Consider the following 20,202-nt stretch of genomic DNA (forward strand, 5'->3'; position numbering starts at 1 on the left):
ATAACGCATATACAGTGGGGCAAAAAAGTATTTAGTCAGACACCAATTGTGCAAGTTCTCCCACTTAAAAAGATGAGAGAGGCCTGTAATTTTCATCACAGGTACACTTCAACTATGACAGACAAAATGAGGAAAAAAATCCAGAAAATCACATTGTAGGATTTTTTATGAATTTATTTGCAAATTATGGTGGAAAATAAGTATTTGGTCACCTACAAACAAGCACGATATCTGGCTCTCACAGACCTGTAACTTCTTCTTTAAGAGGCTCCTCTGTCGTCCACTCGTTACCTGTATTAATGGCACCTGTTTGAACTTGTTATCAGTATAAAAGACACCTGTCCACAACCTCAAACAGTCACACTCCAAACTCCACTATGGCCAAGACCAAAGAGCTGTCGAAGGACACCAGAAACAAAATTGTAGACCTGCACCAGGCTGGGAAGACTGAATCTGCAATAGGTAAGCAGCTTGGTTTGAAGAAATCAACTGTGGGAGCAATTATTAGGAAATGGAAGACATACAAGACCACTGATAATCTCCCTCGATCTGGGGCTCCACGCAAGATCTCACCCCGTGGGGTCAAAATGATCACAAGAACGGTGAGCAAAAATCCCAGAACCACACGGGGGGACCTAGTGAATGACCTGCAGAGAGCTGGGACCAAAGTAACAAAGCCTACCATCAGTAACACATTACACCGCCAGGGACTCAAATCCTGCAGTGCCAGACGTGTCCCCCTGCTTAAGCCAGTACATGTCCAGGCCTGTCTGAAGTTTGCTAGAGAGCATTTGGATGATCCAGAAGAAGATTGGGAGAATGTCATATGGTCAGATGAAACCAAAATATAACTTTTTGGTAATAACTCGTTGTGTTTGGAGGACAAAGAATGCTGAGTTGCATCCAAAGAACACCATACCTACTGTGAAGCATGGGGGTGGAAACATGAGTTGGGGCTGTTTTTCTGCAAAGGGACCAGGACGAATGATCCGTGTAAAGGAAAGAATGAATGGGGCCATGTATCGTGAGATTTTGAGTGAAAACCTCCTTCCATCAGCATGGGCATTGAAGATGAAACGTGGCTGGGTCTTTCAGCATGACAATGATCCCAAACACACTGCCCGGGCAACGAAGGAGTGGCTTCGTAAGAAGCATTTCAAGGTCCTGGAGTGGCCTAGCCAGTCTCCAGATCTCAAGCACATAGAAAATCTTTGGAGGGAGTTGAAAGTCCGTGTTGCCCAGCAACAGCCCCAAAACATCACTGCTCTAGAGGAGATCTGCATGGAGGAATGGACCAAAATACCAGCAACAGTGTGTGAAAACCTTGTGAAGACTTACAGAAAACGTTTGACCTCTGTCTTGCCAACAAAGGGTATATAACAATGTATTGAGATAAACGTTTGTTATTGACCAAATACTTATTTTCCACCATAATTTGCAAATAAATTCGTTAAATCCTACAATGTGATTCTCTGGATTTTTTTTCTTCTAATTTTGTCTGTCATAGCTGAAGTGTACCTATTATGAAAATTACAGGCCTCTCATCTTTTTAAGTGGGAGAACTTGCACAATTGGTGGCTGACTAAATACTTTTTTGCCCCACTGTATACAGTTTCAGAGTGGAATAATTTAGTCATTATCTTAAACATCCAAATTCTTCTATCAGGGCCTTTTCCCCCATTAATGTCACCGCCATATCCGCGGCAGCAGGAAGAATTGTGTCCTCCACAATAGTATGGGGTTTGCCTGTCCTCGCCACTCGGTAGCTCACCATATAAGACATTTCTAGCCCCTTATCAATGATATCTGTTGCTTTTATACATGTCTACTACTCGAAAGTTGTCTTAATTCTCACTCAAAAATCTCCTGTGACTTAATTTTCAAATTGGCATGTTTTGTTTCTAAATTTCTGTGAGTGAAGGTTTCATCGAGTTGTTAGAATACTTTTGCACATATAACACACTGTGGCTGAGGAAAGACACTACTCCCAATATAAGTGAACCCCAAATCAATGTAGTTCTCATCATATTTGCGCCTCTTCGATGGTCCAATGCCCCTGGTTGTTCGGTGCTTTCCCGGGTAAGGAGGCAGTATCTCTTCGACTGCATCATGTTCACAATTGTCAGTGTCCATGATAGCTAGACAAACAACAAATGTAGAATTACTGATGCTAACATTGGATGTGCTCGTGGAAGCAGAACAACTTGTCTCGTTGACAGGTGCAGGTGTAGTACTGCTGGTAGTAGCAGTACTACCAGTAGAGCTGGTATGTGTCTCTATGGACGTGGGCCATTTTTTTTAACCATTTCAAATTTTTTGAGCAAACAGAATGAGAAGCAGCTACGTTTGGCTACATTACAGACCGTTAGTGGAATTCCCTTGAGAGAGTAACGGTTAATGTGATTGGATATTAATTATTTGACTAGGTTACCTGTATTTGATATTGTGTTGTTATTTTACTGAAAACTAGATGGTTTAATTGTATTTTTGCCAGTGAAACGAGGCTACTCAGGTCGAGGGAAAAAAACTCACCCAAATGTATAGCCCCGTTGGAAAATATAAATGGACTGTTTGAAAATGTGAAGAAACATTGTTTTTTAAACGTGAATACATTTTTTATTTGGCGTACCCCCGACGGCATTGCACGTACCCCAACGCATACACCAGTTTGGGAATACCTGATTTAGAAGATACTGTTGCACAAACATGTTGATTTAGGTCAACACCATTACTGGTATTATCAGGCTGTATAAAGTGGCTTGTGAAAGTATTCACCCCCTTGGCATTTTTCCTATTTTGTTGCCTTGTTTTTAGGGGGTTTGTATCATTTGATTTACACAACATGCCTACCACTTTGAAGATGCCAAATATTTTTTTATTGTGAAACAAACAAGAAATAAGACAAAACTAAAAAAAACTTGAGCGTGCATAACTATTCACCCCCCAAAGGCAATACTTTGTAGAGCCACCTTTTTCAACAAATACAGCTGCAATTCTCTTTGGGTTATGTCTCTATAAGCTTGGCACATCTAGCCACTGGGATTTTTTTCCCCATTCTTCAAGGCAAAACTGCTCCAGCTCCTTCAAGTTGGATGGGTTCCACTGGTGTACAGCAATCTTTAAGTCATACCACAGATTCTCAATTGGATTGATGTCTGGACTTTGACTAGGCCATTCCAAGACATTTAAATGTTTCCCCTTAAACCACGCACATGTTGCTTTAGCAGTATGCTTATGGTCATTGTCCTGCTGGAAGGTGAACCTCTGCCCCAATCTCTGGAAGACTGAAACAAGTTTCCCTCAAGAATTTCCCTGTATTTAGCGCCATCCATCATTCCTTAAATTCTGATCAGTTTCCCAGTCCCTGGCGATGAAAAACACCCCCACAGCATGATGCTGCCACCACCAGGCTTCACTGTGGGGATGAAGTTCTCGGGGTGACGGGTTTGCATCAAACAAAGTGTTTTCCTTGATGAGACAAAAATTGAGCTTTTTAACCATCTGAACAGTTTGGGGAGTCTCCCACATGCCTTTTGGCAAACACTGAATATGTTTGCTTATTTTTTTCTTTAAGCAATGTTTTTTTTTTGGCCACTCTTCTGTAAAGCCCAGCTCTGTGGAGTGTACGGCTTAAAGTGGTCCTATGGACAGATCCTCCAATCTCCGCTGTGGAGCATTGTAGCTCCTTCAGGGTTATCTTTGGTCTCTTTGTTACCTCTCTTATTAATGCCCTCCTTGCCTGGTCCATGAGTTTTGGTGGGCGGCCCGCTCTAGGCAGGTTTGTTGTGGTGCCATATTCTTTCCATTTTTTAATAATGGTGCTCCGTGGGATGTTCAAAGTTTCAGATTTTTTTTAGAACCCAAACCTTATCTGTACTTCTCCACAACTTTGTCCCTGATCTGTTTGGAGAGCTCCTTGGTCTTCATGGTGCCGCTTGCTTGGTGGTGCCCCTTGCTTAGTGGTGTTGAAGACTCCGGGGCCTTTCATATACACACACCTGTTCTATAGGTGTATATATACTGAGATTATGTGACAGATCATGTGACACTTAGATTGCACACAGGTGGACTTTATTTAACTAATTATATGACTTCTGAAGGTAATTGGTTGCACCAGATCTTATTTAGGGGCTTCATAGCAAAGGAGGTGAATACAAATGCACGCACCACTTTTCCGTTTGAAATTTTTTGGACTTTTTTTAAACAAGTCATTTTATTCCTTTCACTTCACCAATTTGGACAATTTTGTGTATGTCAATTACATGAAATCCAAATAAAAATATATTTAAATTACTGGTTATAATGCAACAAAATATGAAAAACGCCAAGGGGGATAAATACTTTTGCAAACCACTATAGCTACAATACCAGTCAAAAGTTTGGACACATACTCATTCAAGGGTTTTTCTTTATTTGTACTATTTTCTACATTGTATAATAATAGTGAAGACATGGCAGCACTAGCACACTATTTGGTAGACAGAGATACTAATGAATATCCACCAACAAACTTCATTCTAGAGCTGGCAGAATATGTTTTGACGTACAACTATTTCAGGTTTGATGATGAATACTACCTCCAAACGAATGGAACATCGATGGGCTCCTTATTCGCTCCTAGCTATGCTAACCTTTATGTGGGTATTTTTGAAGAACGTTTCGTTTATAATGAAAACGAAAATCCATTTTTGAATAAAGTCCTGAAGTGGTATGGATATATTGACGACATTTTCTGCATATGGGAAGGAACTGAAAAAGAGCTGTCAGATTTTATGGCACGACTCAATGACATTGACCCCAATCTCAAATTCACGATTGAATGTGTGACACTCAACGTGTTCATTACCTCGATATGTGGATTGAGAAATCAAATGGAACACTGTTTACAACTCTGTATTGAAAAGAAACGGACAGAAATACTCTATTACAGAGGGCCAGCTTCCATCCTGGGCCATTAAAAAAAAGAGGACTTCCAAGAAGTCAATTTTTCAGACTGCGCCGTATATGCCACTCCACAGAGGATTATCTAGAAAAAGCAGTGGAGATGCGCATTAGGTTTCTAAGAAGAGGCTATTCGCCACTATGTGTGGATGAAGCTCTTAATTTGGCATTGGGAAAAACACGAGATCAACTGTTACAAAAAAAGACCCGCTGAAGTTAAGGAACACTCCGTAATGTTCACAACCACATATGCTTTGAATTCGCGAACAGTGGGAGGTGTGGTCAAGAAACACTGGCATATTTTATCATCGGACCCAGTTTTGCCGGCTGAATTTACAAATCCACTACTTATTGTGTATAGGAGAGGTCGCAATTTACGCGATAAATTGGTTCATGCCAACTGCCAGCCACAAAAGAAAATCAGCCAGGCTCTTTTACGCCAAATGGTAGCTATAAATGCAGAGGATGCGCACAGTGCAATAACAATATATATATTTCTGCCACAGGGATGATCCAGTCGCAGTACATTTTAATGATTTAAAGCATGACATTTCTACCTTTTTAGATTTTGTGGCATAGAGAAAGTTAAGATATCAGACAGGGGAGGAGATATTAATAATACTCTGAGTAAAAGATAATGTTTTGGGATTTTCACCCTCCAGACATGATTTCTTAAAGGACTTATTTATGAAATGCCTATGTATGTTATGTTGTGAATTTGAACATGACATGACACACAGGAGAAATCTTGTAGATTATTCTGACGTTTTTCGTACGATGTACCCAGTGACTAATGAAAACTTACTATGTCCTCATTGAGATTTTACAGACGTGTTTAATACTCCTTATTTATACACTTTTGTAAAATTTATTAAATGCATATTGTTATTTTGTAGCACTTATTTGTTTTTCCTTTGCCTCCAACAGTCTTCGATGTGTAGAACGGATGTGGGTGGGGCCAGGTCTACATAAGGGTGAAAAAAAAAAAAATCACAAAAGCTCTGACGAAGGCCGTGTGGCCGATACGTAAGCTTATTAAATATCGGTGATATTTTCAAGAGCAGTGTGCGGTTTCCTTTTTCCTTCAGTCTGTAACACAGAAAAATGTGGAATGTTAATTGGTATGAATACTTTCTGATGGCACTGTATTTCTATCACTCCAGTATCCCTGCACAATGTAAATATGGTATTGTAACTGACTGTATATAGCTTCTTACTTACTCATGTTTTTATTTATTTTTATTTCTCCTGTGTTTTTTCTACCTTATGCTATTTTTAGTGCTATATTGATTACTGCATTATTGGGTTTGGAGCTTGCAACTAAGGCATTTCACTGTACTTGTGCATGTGACATTAAAATATAGTAGTTATGACCACTTCAAGCCTGACTGTGACTCACCCTTCAGTGCATGCGACAGAGACTGTGCGCTCATGGTCTCACCAACTATAGATCCTGACTCCAAACCAGCTGGCTCAGACTCACTGACTGTATAATGCCCACATGAGTTAGTAAGTATGGTCACTGTCTGCATTTTCTCTCCAGCCTAAAACCATCAGAACAGTGATTGATACAGCATGGAACGTAAATAACCTCAGGATAAGCAGAGAGAGGATTAGAGTGTTTACAGAAGGATATTTGATTGAAAACATGGCTATTTGAAGAGATAAAATAATAACCTTCGGGCCCTTTTCAATCAAATGTTTCCGGATGAGTCAAAATCGAATTCTTCCCATGCAAGAAGACAACATTTGCATTTCCTAATGTCTCTTATAAATATTTATTTGAATTTAATAGGGCCCTTAGCGGAGTTATTTTTTTAAACTTCCTGTATGGTCATTGAACCAGATAATAGCCCATGGACATAACACAGTACACACTACAGCGTTATATAATGGTCTGTAATACACACGTAACTATCTTACTTATGAGCGTGATATTAAGATTGGATAGTGGTCCAACAGCCCCTGAATGATCATATACTGTGGGAAACCCCAGATACTGTATGTTGATTTAACCCCACAGTATGTTTCTGTAGTGCTTCTACACCTGCATTGCTTGCTGTTTGGGGTTTTAGGCTGGGTTTCTGTACAGAACTTTGAGATATCAGCTGATGTAAGAAGGGCTATATAAATTGATTTGATTTGTAGTGTTGGTGTTACCAGGGAGAAATCCCTGTAGGAGGTGAATGAGGGGTTGACAGGTTGTATCAAATCCAGTAACCTGTAGACCCCAAATGTAGAACCAGAATTGCTTTACAAATGTCACAATAAAGTTGTATTCTATTCAGTACTCCAGGCTACAGAAAGATGGATGACATAAACCCTCAGAACCCAAAAATTTACTTCAGTGTTTGTAAATAATGTACATGTAAACAAACATTATGTAGCCTCAAAACAATAATTTTAATATCATGGATGGTCAGAACTTGTATCCATAGCTCTATGAATTTGAGGGTGGTTACATTTCTCCAGACCCATCGCTCAGCTTTTTACTGAAACAGGTGTGGAGAGCAGTTTGTTGTTTCTACTGCTTATAGACTAAAATATATCTGAAATCAATCAATTACTACCAGATATGGGAGAAATAACTCCTCTAGTTGCATAAAAAGTAATGTGCATCTGATTTTCATTTGTGTTTGAACTTTTGTTTAAATCACAACGCTGTGTTTGACAACCAGCAGAAGAGAACCTGCTTACCACTTGAGACATCCTTACTGTTTGACTGGAGAGGACAAAAGGACTCGAGCATTCTGTCCCATCATTTCTTTGCCTGGGTGCAGTGAATGAGAGCTGGGGCCGTTGTAACTGTGTGAAGAATGCCACCTAGTGGTTACATTTCTCCAGCCCATCACTCAGCCTTTTACTGAAACAGGTGTGGAGAGCAGTTTGTTGTTTCTACTACTTATAGACTAAAACATATCTGAAATCAATCAATTACTACCAGATATGGGATAAATTACTTTTTTATGCAATTAGAGAAGTTATTTGCATATAAGTGTCTCAGTCACCATAATGACAAACACTAGTTGACGTTATTCTCATTTGTGTTTGAACTTTTGTTTATATAAAAATGCTTTGATTTGACAACCATCAGAAGAGAACCTACTTACCATTTGAGACCTTACAGTTTGACTGGAGAGGACACAAAAGGACTCAAGCATTCTGACCCCTCCTGCATTTGCTGGGTTTGCAGTGAATAACTGTAAAGACTGCCACCTAGTGACAGCTAAGAGGGAGACTTCTTGGAGGCATTTCCATTGATAGAAAGTCTCTCGTTGATGGACCTGGTGCTGTTTAGTCCAGCAGATGGCAGAATGGTACCTTATAGTTGTATGACTTGTTAGACAGTGAGTGAAAGGGAGAGACAAGACAGTTCTGGTTCCCTACCTTTCTACCCAAGTGTACACTTTAGGGAGCAGGGTAGAGAATCTCACAGCAGCTTGTGTGTGACGGGGTGAAAGACTGTGCTGTATCATAAGAAGATGTATTGTGGGTAGATAAGCAGCAGGAAAGTATGGGGTGTTGCTGTGTGTGCCTTTGTGAAATAATTGATAATAATATTAATGTGGAGATCACATTTCGTTACATGGAATCAAACAGGAACTGAGTCAGAGTTCTCTCAGCTAACTGACTCACTTCCTGTTTATGTCGCCGTGGCAATCAATGTCAGTCTTCCGGAAAGGTCACTCAACATGAGGGGGAAACAGCCTGATTAAAGACAATCAGCCATGGAAATAGATTGGACATAAGTAGAATGGACATGGGTTTCAATCCGACATGCAATGCAATAGCTATGTTTCCATTAACTTGATCAGTGATTTTTTTCTGTCGACATTTAGAATGTTTGCATAGAAAATAGATGTGACAATTGTCTGCTAGGCTCCGTTTCCATTTAACCATCTTGTGTTGATAAAAACACCTGGACATAATGACACACCAAAAATGTTCACATAAAACTACAATGTCAAATCAAAGGTAGTGGTTGAAGTGTTTCTATTACCCATTTTGACAAATTAAGCATTAACAAATGCCCAGTGGCGACCTGTCATTCAGGGCAGGTGGGGCCCAACCTGTTTTGAGACCCACATTTTTAGCATGTTATTTTTGCATTAATACATGTCACATATCAGTATGCAAACAAAGTGAAACAAATATATAGATATCATTGAGTTAATAAAGCTGCATACAAATATGGTCTCTTTTTTGTTTTCTTGAGTAAGGCACTCCAAAATGCAGGTGTTTCAGCCCAGCTCAGTGCTTTCTGTGGTGGTGGTGCAAGCCAGCAGACCGTGATTGGCTCAGTGTTCTGTCACTCATGGGGATACAACATCACCGCTAAGTCTAAGGGTAGAGCTAGAAAATGCAAGCCCCTTGGGTGCTGCCATTGTTAAATTAGAAATGCCCATCCAAGAAGGCTCAAGGTAATTGGCCACAGATAAAATTACATCAAATCACATATCTACAGTAGCTTTGATTGGACTGATTATGTCAACATCATACATTCGAAATCTTAGCTAGCAGTCATTATGAATCAAGTCGACAATCAACTGGCAAATCCTTTTTAATCCTTGTCATATGAAGATAAATAATAAAGAGAAATTATAGATACAATGTATCGGTGTTCATCGGCCATTGGACATTATACAACAAGTTGGAAATCCCAAATTCAACAAGTGAGCACTGCACAAGGTGAGTCCAAAAATGATGTAATATGCCAGGGAGAGATAAACTCAGTAAAAAAAAAAAAAAGTCTAAGTAACTTCACAGATCTTCATTGTAAAGGATTTAAACAGGGCTTATTCAATTAACTATCAACAATTAATGAACATGCGCCTGTGGAACGGTCATTAAGATATACAGCTTCCAGACAGTAGGCAATTAAGGTCACAGTTATGAAAACTTAGGACACTAAAGAGGCCTTTCTACTGACTCTGAAAAACACCAAAGGAAAGTTGCCCAGAGTCCCTGCTCATCTGTGTGAACGTGCCTAGGCATGCTGCAAGGAGGCCTGAGGACTGCAGATGTGGGCAGGGCAATAAATAGCCATTTCCGTAATGTGAGACACCTAAGACAGCGCTACAGGGAGACGGGACGGACAGCTGATTGTCCTTGCAGTAACAACACCTGCACAGGATCGGTACATCTGAACATAACAACTGAGGGACAGGTACAGGATGGCAACAACTGCCCGAGTTACACTAGGAACGCACAATCCCCTCCATCAGTGCTCAGACTGTCCACACTAGGCTGAGAGAGGCTGGACTGAGGGCTTGTAGGCCTGTTATAAGGCAGGTCCTCACCAGACATCACCGGCAACAACGTCGCCAATGGGCAAAAACCCACCGTCGCTTGACCAGACAGGACTAGCCAAAAGTGCTCTTCACTGACGAGTCATGGTTTTGTCTCACCAGGGGTGATGGTCGGATTCGCGTTTATCGATGAAGGGTTGAACCGAGGCCTTACTCTGGAGCGGGATCGATTTGGAGGTGGAGGGTCCGTCATGGTCTGGGGCGGTGTGTCACAGCATCATGGGACTGAGCTTGTTGTCATTGCAGGCAATCTCAACGCTGTGCGTTACAGGGAAGACATCCTCCTCCCTCATGTGGTACCCTTCCTGCAGGCTCATCCTGACATGACCCTCCAGCATGACAATGCCACCAGCCATAATGCTCGTTCTGTGCTTGATTTCCTGCAAGACATGAATGTCAGTGTTCTGCCATGGCCAGCGAAGAGCTCGGATCTCAATCTTATTGAGCACGTCTGGGACCTGTTGGATCGGAGGGTGAGGGCTAGGGCCATTCCCCCCCAGGAATGTCTGGGAACTTGCAGGTGCCTTTGCAGAAGAGTGGTGTAACATCTCACAGAAATAACTGGCAAATCTGGTGCAGCCCATGAGGAGGAGATGCATTGCAGTACTTAATGCAGCTGGTGGCCACACCAGATACTGACAGTTACTTTTGATTTTGACCCCCCCTTTGTTCAGGGACACATTATTCCATTTCTGTTCGTCACATGTCTGTGGAATTTGTTCAGTTTATGTCTCAGTTGTTGAATCTTGTTATGTTCATACAAATATTTACACATGTTAAGTTTGCTGAAAATAAACACAGTTGACAATGAGAGGACGTTTCTTTTTTTGCTGAGTTTATATACTGTAGCTAAGAAAGTAATACTAAGTGTATGTTGTGTAGTAAGCTGTTAGTAGCACATGTGCCTCACCCTAATCATTTGGTCCCTTTCCCCCACATAACTTAGCCAACTGTTCTGACTTGGTGGTGCACATGGGCCTGTTTTAGAGAAATGTCATCATCGAATATTGTAAGAGCTTTCATTTTCTGCCTATATGTCCCCTTTATTTATCGTACGGTTCTGAATTGGTGTACAGGGAGACTACTGTAAGAACGGGCCATGTTATGAATTATGTCGCTGTACATTTCAAAAGTGCTGAACAAATAGTTTTGTTGACTATGTCCTTCTTAACTCGCTTATTAATGTCTTCATCGAAAGGAAATCATTTAAAGTGATGTTGCCTTGTGAACAGCAATGCCTTAAATAGCCTAATTAACAAGTTACTAATTTATCAAGACACACAGTCACACTGTTACATAGTACCCTTTAGGGATGGGAGCTGTCCATCTTGGTTTAGCAGGCAGGCAGAGTCAGCGAATCTCATTAGCAATGGAGCCGTTTAGCTAAGGCTTACTAAGTGTGCTCCAGAAGGTCAGTTCTGGAGCGGTAGCTCATTAAGGTCAGTGCCACAGGGAGGGGTGAGAGTGGCCATATAGAAATGCAACCTGTAGAATGAAAATATGTCTGTAATTTTACACCTATTGTATCATGGGCCAACAATTCCAAAGTACATTGTCTAGAAAGGACACTACTCCACCTGTGCTAGCACTTCTATTCCACAAACCATGTGCTTTTTACCAGCTATATATCCTTGTTAGAATCTATATTTCACAGACGTGTGTGATTGCAATACAACTGAAGTTACCTCTCCAAACTGTAATGTCCAGTGAGTTCTATGTACTTTCTATCTATGAGTATCAATTAAGCACAGTAGGTCAATGCATCTTTTCTGGGCCTGCTCTGAGGGACAGTGGGAGGGAGGAAGGGTGGGGATGTACATTCGGCTCTCACAGGCTCATGGTAATCTTATAATGAATTTCCGGAGGGGAGGGGAGGATCTGCAGTCTTCACCTGTTCATCTAAATGGCTGTATCATGGGGAGGGTCTCCTAAGCCTGACATTGAGTCAATAGCTGATTGGAGACTGTTAAATGGATCCTCTATTTCTCACCTATACGCTATAGCTGATATCCTTTTTATACAGGTACATCATATTTCTGCACTATAGCTGTGTGTGTACTTACTATGTAGCCTAATGTGCATGCTCTGCAACCTTGAAGAAATACAGTTTTACTGTATTGTATAATGTGTAATTAATTTATTGCACTGCATTTTATTATATTCTATTGCAAGCTTCCTTGTGGGACAAATAGAAGCTAACACATGGTGAAAAAGGCTAGGTAACTAGAGGATTCATAATTATCTCTTGTTACAATAAGTCTTCAAAGATCCTTTTGTTATTCTTGGTAAAATCAGCCTCTATAAACCAATCAGTTCACTCAACTGCCCTCTCTTTCCCCTCCTGTGTGAACGTAACTATGTATAATCTCAACCGGAAGCACGTAGCTGCATTCTGACCTCTAACCCTACTACCTCTACGACTTAGACACACAGAACGTCCCCGAGACTTGAGTAGATGGTCCAGGATTGTGTAACATTATGTAAGTCCTATGTCTTACCCCTTCCCCCAGATGTTGACCACCATCTTCCTTAATCCATTATGATTCTGGGGTTAAATTGTTTGGGTGGAGGTGAAGGTAGGCTATACTGTGCTGAATTTCTTGAGTCATTTCATTGGCAAGTTTGCAAGTCTGGGAAAGTAGGCACACAGAAATGGTGGGTTGAAATTGCAGTCATTCTTTCTGCATGGACTATATTCCAGATACTATTGTGAAACGATTCATCTAAAAACCACTGTGTAATTATGATATCCAAATGTAGTTAATGGAACTATTTTCCATTCTGTTCCTGGATAGGGACTCCCTTTTCAGAGGTGTGACATGTCAGAGTGTTGTCTTTCGCCACCTCTTCCCTCACACGCCTCTGTCTTTTCCAACAGGTTAGCCCTGGGGAAGAGTGTATGGTTTCATAGCGTGACTGTGCAAAGGTTTCTCTTCCAGGTCTCTGTTTATAGACCCAAAATGGCCATGCCCTCTGTGTCACTAAAAGAGTGGTTTTACAATGCGGAGCATGCACAGGGCCAGGTCATTTGCCAGGGTGGTCTTTCCTTCCTGGTTTCTGCCAGGAAGTTATACATGTAACACTGTAAAAGAGCAACTTAGGTTTATCAGTCATGGGAAAAACACAGGCCTACTAGGAACAGTATGAGCTGTGTGTGTGTGTGTGTGTGTGTACATACAGTACATACATGCGTGTGTGGGACTGTGTGTATGCATGTATATGTGTGTGTGCGCGCAACTGTGTTACTGTACATACAGGGTAATCTGCAGTAAGATGGTTTATGGGCTAGTCAACAGTGACGCAGATATGCCAATGAAGCTCTATCTGATGGATTCTGAGTGAAAAGTACTGTAAAATTGGGAATTGGGAATAATGACTTTTTAAAGATTTGACATGTGACGCTTACACTTCGAGAGAGATTTTGCCACCCCTAGAGGGCGATATAGGGAAGGATCGTGCATAGCCCAGTTTATATCAAGAGATGAATATGACTGATAGTTAACATTAATATTTGTGTAAACAACATGATCTACATATCCGACACAATATTACACATCATTAAAGGTACTCTCTGTGACACATGTGAAGGGTATGATGTACACATTGGAGTTTGTCAAACAACACATGCATGTGGCTTTTAATAGTGAATCTTCAGGGTGTAAAATAACTGAAAAGCTTATCAAAATCCCTGTGCAAAGGGTGTTGCGTCTTTAAAAACAGCCTTTGTCAGTTTGCAAGACTTCTGGTAGAATGTGACAGATCTAAAATCAGCGTTCATTCTGCCAATATAACGTTAATCTATGGGGTGGGTGAAACTGACCTCAGATCAGCATATGGGACAACTTTATTCGCTTACTACATTTGCACACACTGTACATATATTTTTCTATTGTGTTATTGACTGTACGTTTGTTTATCCCATGTGTAACTCTGTGTTGTTTTTGTCGCACTGCTTTGCGTTACCTTGGCCAGGTCGCAGTTGTAAATGAGAACTTTTTCTCAACTGGCCTACCTGGTTAAATAAAGGTGAACAAAATGTTTAAAAAATAATTGCGCGTTGCGAGCGATGTACCCTGAAGCACCGATTACAGCGATTGGTGGAACGAGCTGCCACTCAAACTAACCACCCCCGCTGTTCCTTCGCAGGGGAAAACATTTTCGACGTCAGAACCTCTCAGTGGTGCGACGCACTGCCATCAAGCGAAACACGGGAAACATGTAACGCGCAAGTAGAAGCAATACACCATTTTATGTCATGGTATGTGAAGGTGTATAGGAATACGTCTTTCGTAGGTTAAATCTGATGCGTAAAAGAGCAGCAGAGATATTCGAAAAGACGCGAAACCTGCTGCGTATAAAAGTGGGAGGAAAATAAACTTTTGGAGGTGCTGAAATGTTTTTGATTCTAACAGAAGAGGCGATTTATGTTAGGGGTGGGGATACAATTTAAGAAAGTGAAAGACGCTATTCTGTATCAATGCTAATTGACAGGCGCAACTTTAGGCGATGGCGACCCAGACGGAAGAGAAAGCGCACAGTGACCTAACGAATACGGGACAGTGAGCTAGGCCCATGGCTGTACAAGCCATTGAGACCCGCCCAACAATCGAATAATATCCCGGTGAACTTGGGGAAAGGGAAGAGATTGGACAGCTAGCTTTACGCAGCGCAACGAGCTGAACATATACCCCGACTTCACTACAAGCAACTGAGAAGTGGAACTACGTCTGCTGTGCGTAAATTGGAGACGACACGGCTTGTTATGATGAACAACGTTATCTAAAGGACGGCGATAAAGGTAAATACAGCCAGTTGATGTGGCCAAAGCACTCTGGCAAGCTACTCCTGCGGCAACACGGCTGCCTTATTTCACAGCAAAGCAAGAGACGGAGGGAGTGAACAATTTTGTCGTTTACATTTTCATATCTACCTTTTATCAGTATGGGCGAGAAAGTCGACTCGAGACGACCGACTCCAGTGGAGGGCTGTTTGGTCGACGGGGAGAGCAGCGACCTCAGCGTGCTGAACTGGGAACAAGTGCAGCGCCTGGACGCCATCCTGGCTGGGTCCATCCCCATCCACGGCCGCTGGAACTTCCCTACCCTGGAGATTAAACCGCGGGACATAGTCAAAGTGGTCCGGTGTCGCATGGAGGAGAAACGCATACATGTCCGGGAGGTCCGCCTGAACGGTTCCGCGGCCAGCCATGTTCTCCACGAGGACAGCGGTTTGGGATGGAAGGATCTGGACCTGATATTCTGTGCCGACATGAAGGGCGAACTAGAGTTTCAGACGGTGAAGGATATAGTTCTTGACGCTCTACTAGACTTCTTACCCGAGGGAGTGAACAAGGAGAAGATCACACCAGTGACCTTAAAGGTAATTCAACTTTTATTATCATTTGACATGATAATTTCAGATTCATACTGCTGGTTAATACAGTGTATTACGTAACAGTTTAGATGCGCAAATGTTTGTATGAACATTGAATGCTGCGTATTTTTTGTATTTTATTTTACTTTTTTTAAACTAGGCAAGTAATTTACAACAAATTCTTATTTTCAATGACTACCTAGGAACAGTGGGTTAACTGCCTTGTTCTGGGGCAGAACGTATCACATGGCTGGCGTTACAATGCAACCAGTGAAAGTTATACTCCAGTATGAGAATGCAGTACATTCGTCTTACATCTTAATTTCCCCTCAATGAGCTTACTGCATGCAATAAGTTATGCATGTTACAGCAGCCTATAAATTACAGTTATGCCAATCCACATCGTATTAACATACATTTTTTGCAGTATGCTTGTGATGCATTCAGATTTCTGCCCTGGATTCTAAGCTGCATGGTGATAAGGCTGCAGATAGTAGAAACTGTGGTTTCCACTACAAAGAGGATTCAAACTAATCCAATTGGAACGGGATCCGCTCATTTACCCAGATACCTACTTACGCATGACCCGACACTAGAGCTGTCCAGCAGACCAAATGAGGGAGAAGATTACCTCTGTTCAATGCACAACCTATAGGGTGTTTCTCAATATGCATACTACCGTGCTCCACACTCATATTCTGAGTGCATTCTCCGAGGACGTTCTTGTAGGGACGAGAGTGTGGAGAATACATAAAACAATACATTTGAGAAGCACTCACACTCCCCCTACGATATATCGTCAAAAATAATATCCCGATATGTAACTATATCAATGATTTCCGCCCCTCATCACTAATAGATATGCTGTTAATACTATACTTAAGCAATAAGGCCCGAGGGGTTGTGGTGTCTGGCCAATATACCACTGCTAAGTGCCTGGATACAGCCCTTAGCAGCAGTATATTGGACTTTTTCCAACAATCCTCAAGGAGCCTTATTGCTATTATAAACTGTTTACCAATATAATTAGAAGAGTAAAAATAAATGTTTTGTAAGGTATATAGTCTGATTTACAATTGTTTTCAGCCAATCAGCTTTCAGGTCTTGAACCAACCAATTCATAAAATAAAAATATAATTAATGGATTTAATGTATCTAATCTTTCATTTATTATTACAATTTACCATAGATATGTGTTCTTATGACTTTGTTGTTGTGTTTTCAGGAGGCCTATGTGCAGAAGATGGTGAAGGTGTGTAATGACTCAGACCGCTGGAGCCTCATCTCCCTCTCCAACAACAGAGGCAAGAATGTGGAGTTAAAGTTTGTGGACTCTCTGCGTCGCCAGTTTGAGTTCAGCGTGGACTCCTTCCAGATTCGCCTGGATTCCCTTCTCCTCTTCTACGAGTGCTCCGAGCACCCCATGGCAGCCACCTTCCACCCCACCATCCTGGGAGAGAGCGTCTATGGTGATTTCTCCGCCGCCCTCGACCATCTACGCAAACGCCTCATCTGCACGCGGAGCCCTGAGGAGATTCGCGGTGGTGGTCTACTGAAATACTGCCATCTGCTGGTCCGGGGTTTCTGTGCGGCTTCCGGACCCGAAATGAAACTTCTGCAGCGCTACATGTGCTCCAGGTTCTTCATAGACTTCCCAGAGGTGGGCGAGCAGAGGAGGAAGCTGGAATCCTACCTCCAGAACCACTTTGTGGGTCTCGAGGACAGGAAATACGACTATCTGGCCACTCTGCATGGAGTAGTGCGGGAGAGCACAGTGTGCCTGATGGGCCACGAGAGGAGACAGACACTGGGCCTCATCTCCTCCCTGGCCCTTCGGGTCCTTGCCGAGCAGAATGTTATCCCCAACACGGCCAACGTCACCTGCTACTACCAGCCGGCCCCTTACGTCGCAGACGGCAACTTCAGCAACTACTACGTGGCCCAGGTGCAGCACGTTTACCCGCATTACCCCCCTCAGCATTACCCCCTCAGCATTACCCACCTCAGCATTACCCACCTCAGCAGTACCCACCTCAACAACACCCTCCGTCACAGTATCCCCTTCCACACCATCCACCTCCACACCACCCCATGTACACTGCATGGATGCCCTGCAACTGAGTGTGTGTGGACACACAGTCACTCATGGAACGACAGGATTCTCATCCTAACGAATGGATAGATCACAGCATGATCATGGTCCCTCTCTGTATTCTGATAGAGAGATAAAGATAGGTGTAGTTTTGCTTTGGTTTCGAGCAGGATGGATGGGAGAGAAAAGGCCACTTGGATGTGGTCAGACCCTGGAGAGAAGGCTTTCATACAGGGCAGAAAGCCAGCTGTGGAGGAGAGGAGGGTTAAAAGAGGCGATTGGTTGGCTAATAAGACAGAGCGTTGACATTTCTCTGACCAGTGAAAACAAGAAGTGTGAGAGTCTGACCGCAGACAATGCAAAAGAAGAACTGGACATAGTTTACAAACCAAAGATCTATCTTGTCGATACCCACCATTTGGCTGATCATGGGGGAAAATATGCAATATGTATGTGAATATTTTGCTTTAAGTGCCTACATGTCTAAAAGGAAGAAATAGGTTGTTATATTTTGTCAATAAACCCAGGCCTGTTCATTTTAGACAAAGGACCATGGGCCTTTTTAAGGGTGATAGTGTGTTACCTGTGTAAATGAATGTATTTTGGACCAGAAAGGGACACAATCTGGAATTGTTATTGAAGTAGAGGGACACGGTTGGGACCTTTGACTTGGTGTGTTTCATATCTCCCAACTCAAGAAAGTATAATTGGATGACGAGAGGGAGATGGGTTAGAGTGCAAAAGAAAGTAAGTGAGAGAAGGAGTTTACAAGGAGAGTATGTCAACAGAGCGTACTGTAGGTGTTTTTACCAGTATAGAGAGCGTCCTGAAAGTGTATTTCGGAAATATCTTTTAGAGTGTGTATGGGAAATGTGTTTTTTCACAAGGTGGAAATTGTCCTTTGCCATTTTCTTCTTTGTGACATTTCTAATGTTTTATTTGGGAGAGGTTTCCATGTGACGTGAGAAAGGGGGAGCGTGAGCATTTTTACCTGTGCAAAGTTTGCACCTGTAATTTTTTAAGTAATTAAACATAAAATAAAGAACAAAGTAAAGATTAAGAGAAGAATATCTAAGTTAACATCTCAATAAAGGTATTTTTTTAAATGATCTTGTATTCCCCTTATAAAGATGTTGGGTGCAAACTTTGAGCAGGTGAAAATATTGGGTTAAACTAACCCTATCAATGCAGACACCTCACATCATTCTATTAAACCTGTTCTTGGATATCTTATTTTTGTATCAATCTCTATTTTTTGTACATGTTCGGCTCATGCCATAGTTTCTTGATTGCCTCGTTCCAAGAGGCTGTACAGAGAGTGTTAATGCAAGTGTGCGTGTGTGTTTGCATGTGTGGGAGAGTGTTATTTCAATCAAATCTCTGGTTTTCCCCAAATCCTGATTGGAGAATTCCCGGAATCAGGAAGGAATAAGCTGGAAATCTCGAATCCTCCAACCAAGAGTTCTGGATAAACAGGGAATTTATTGAAAGTTACCAGAATTTTGCAAACCTAATGATGACTCATACACACAAGGTTAATGGTGTTGCTCATGTTACCTTTTTTCCTTTCTTTTTTGTTTTAAAAACATTATTTTCTAACTAACACGCAAACCACACCGAACATGCGTGCGTGAGCGTTGCAAAATAAATGTACGCATATGTTATTCAATCATTTCACCCACACAGCCCCCGAACGAACGAGTGTCTGCATAGCCTGCTAAAATAGTACTTGGTTCTATCTGAGATACTCCACGAGCTTCAAGTTCCCTCTTATTGGATATCTGGAAGATACAGACCCACTTGGATGCTTGAAAGGCAAACGAGGAGAGATTAATTATAGATGACTAACTAGGTATCCCTTTATATCTGTGGATTAATCATCGGAGTAGATTTTGTATGACTCTGGGTAATAACCTAATGTTCATCTCCCAGGACAAACTAACTAGCAACCGCTAGCTAGCTAAATGTCCATGAATGTTTAATGTATAATATAATTAATTGGTATTTTGGTATTTTAATCCAATATGTCTGGGACACGTGGCTGGTGTTGTCGGCATGTAAGAAAGTCTTAGTCTTATTGTTGTGTAAATGTCTATTTTGATTGCCATCCAATATGGGGTTTGTCAAAGAGTTGGAAATAATGTTTAAAGCAAGTGTCTGAGATTAAATACTTTTATAATTAAATAGGAAGGAAAATAAGTTATGCACTCCTGTAGTCAGTTATGAATACACTGAGTATACTAAACATTAGGAACACCTTCCTAATATTGAGTTCTGCCCCCTTTATCCCTCAAAACAGCCTCAATTCGCCAGGGCATGGACTCTACAAGGTGTTAAAAGCATTCCACAGAGGTTTTGGCCCATGTCGACTCCAATGCTTCCTACAGTTGTGTCAGGTTGGCTGGATGTCCTTTGGGTGGTGGACCGTTCTTGATATACTAGGGAAACTGTTGAGCGTGGAAAAACCCAGCAGCGTTGCAGCTCTTG

At 41.7% G+C, this 20,202-nt stretch overlaps 1 pseudogene; it reads left to right on the top strand.

The window, feature by feature from the left end:
* The first annotated feature begins 14,346 nt into the window (after positions 1-14,346).
* Positions 14,347-18,948, top strand: LOC115107849 (terminal nucleotidyltransferase 5A-like; annotated as a pseudogene).
* The last annotated feature ends 1,254 nt before the right edge of the window (positions 18,949-20,202 follow it).

The sequence above is a fragment of the Oncorhynchus nerka genome, linkage group LG24, assembly GCF_034236695.1.
Source record: "Oncorhynchus nerka isolate Pitt River linkage group LG24, Oner_Uvic_2.0, whole genome shotgun sequence".
In the NCBI taxonomy this organism is placed as follows: Eukaryota; Metazoa; Chordata; class Actinopteri; order Salmoniformes; family Salmonidae; genus Oncorhynchus; species Oncorhynchus nerka.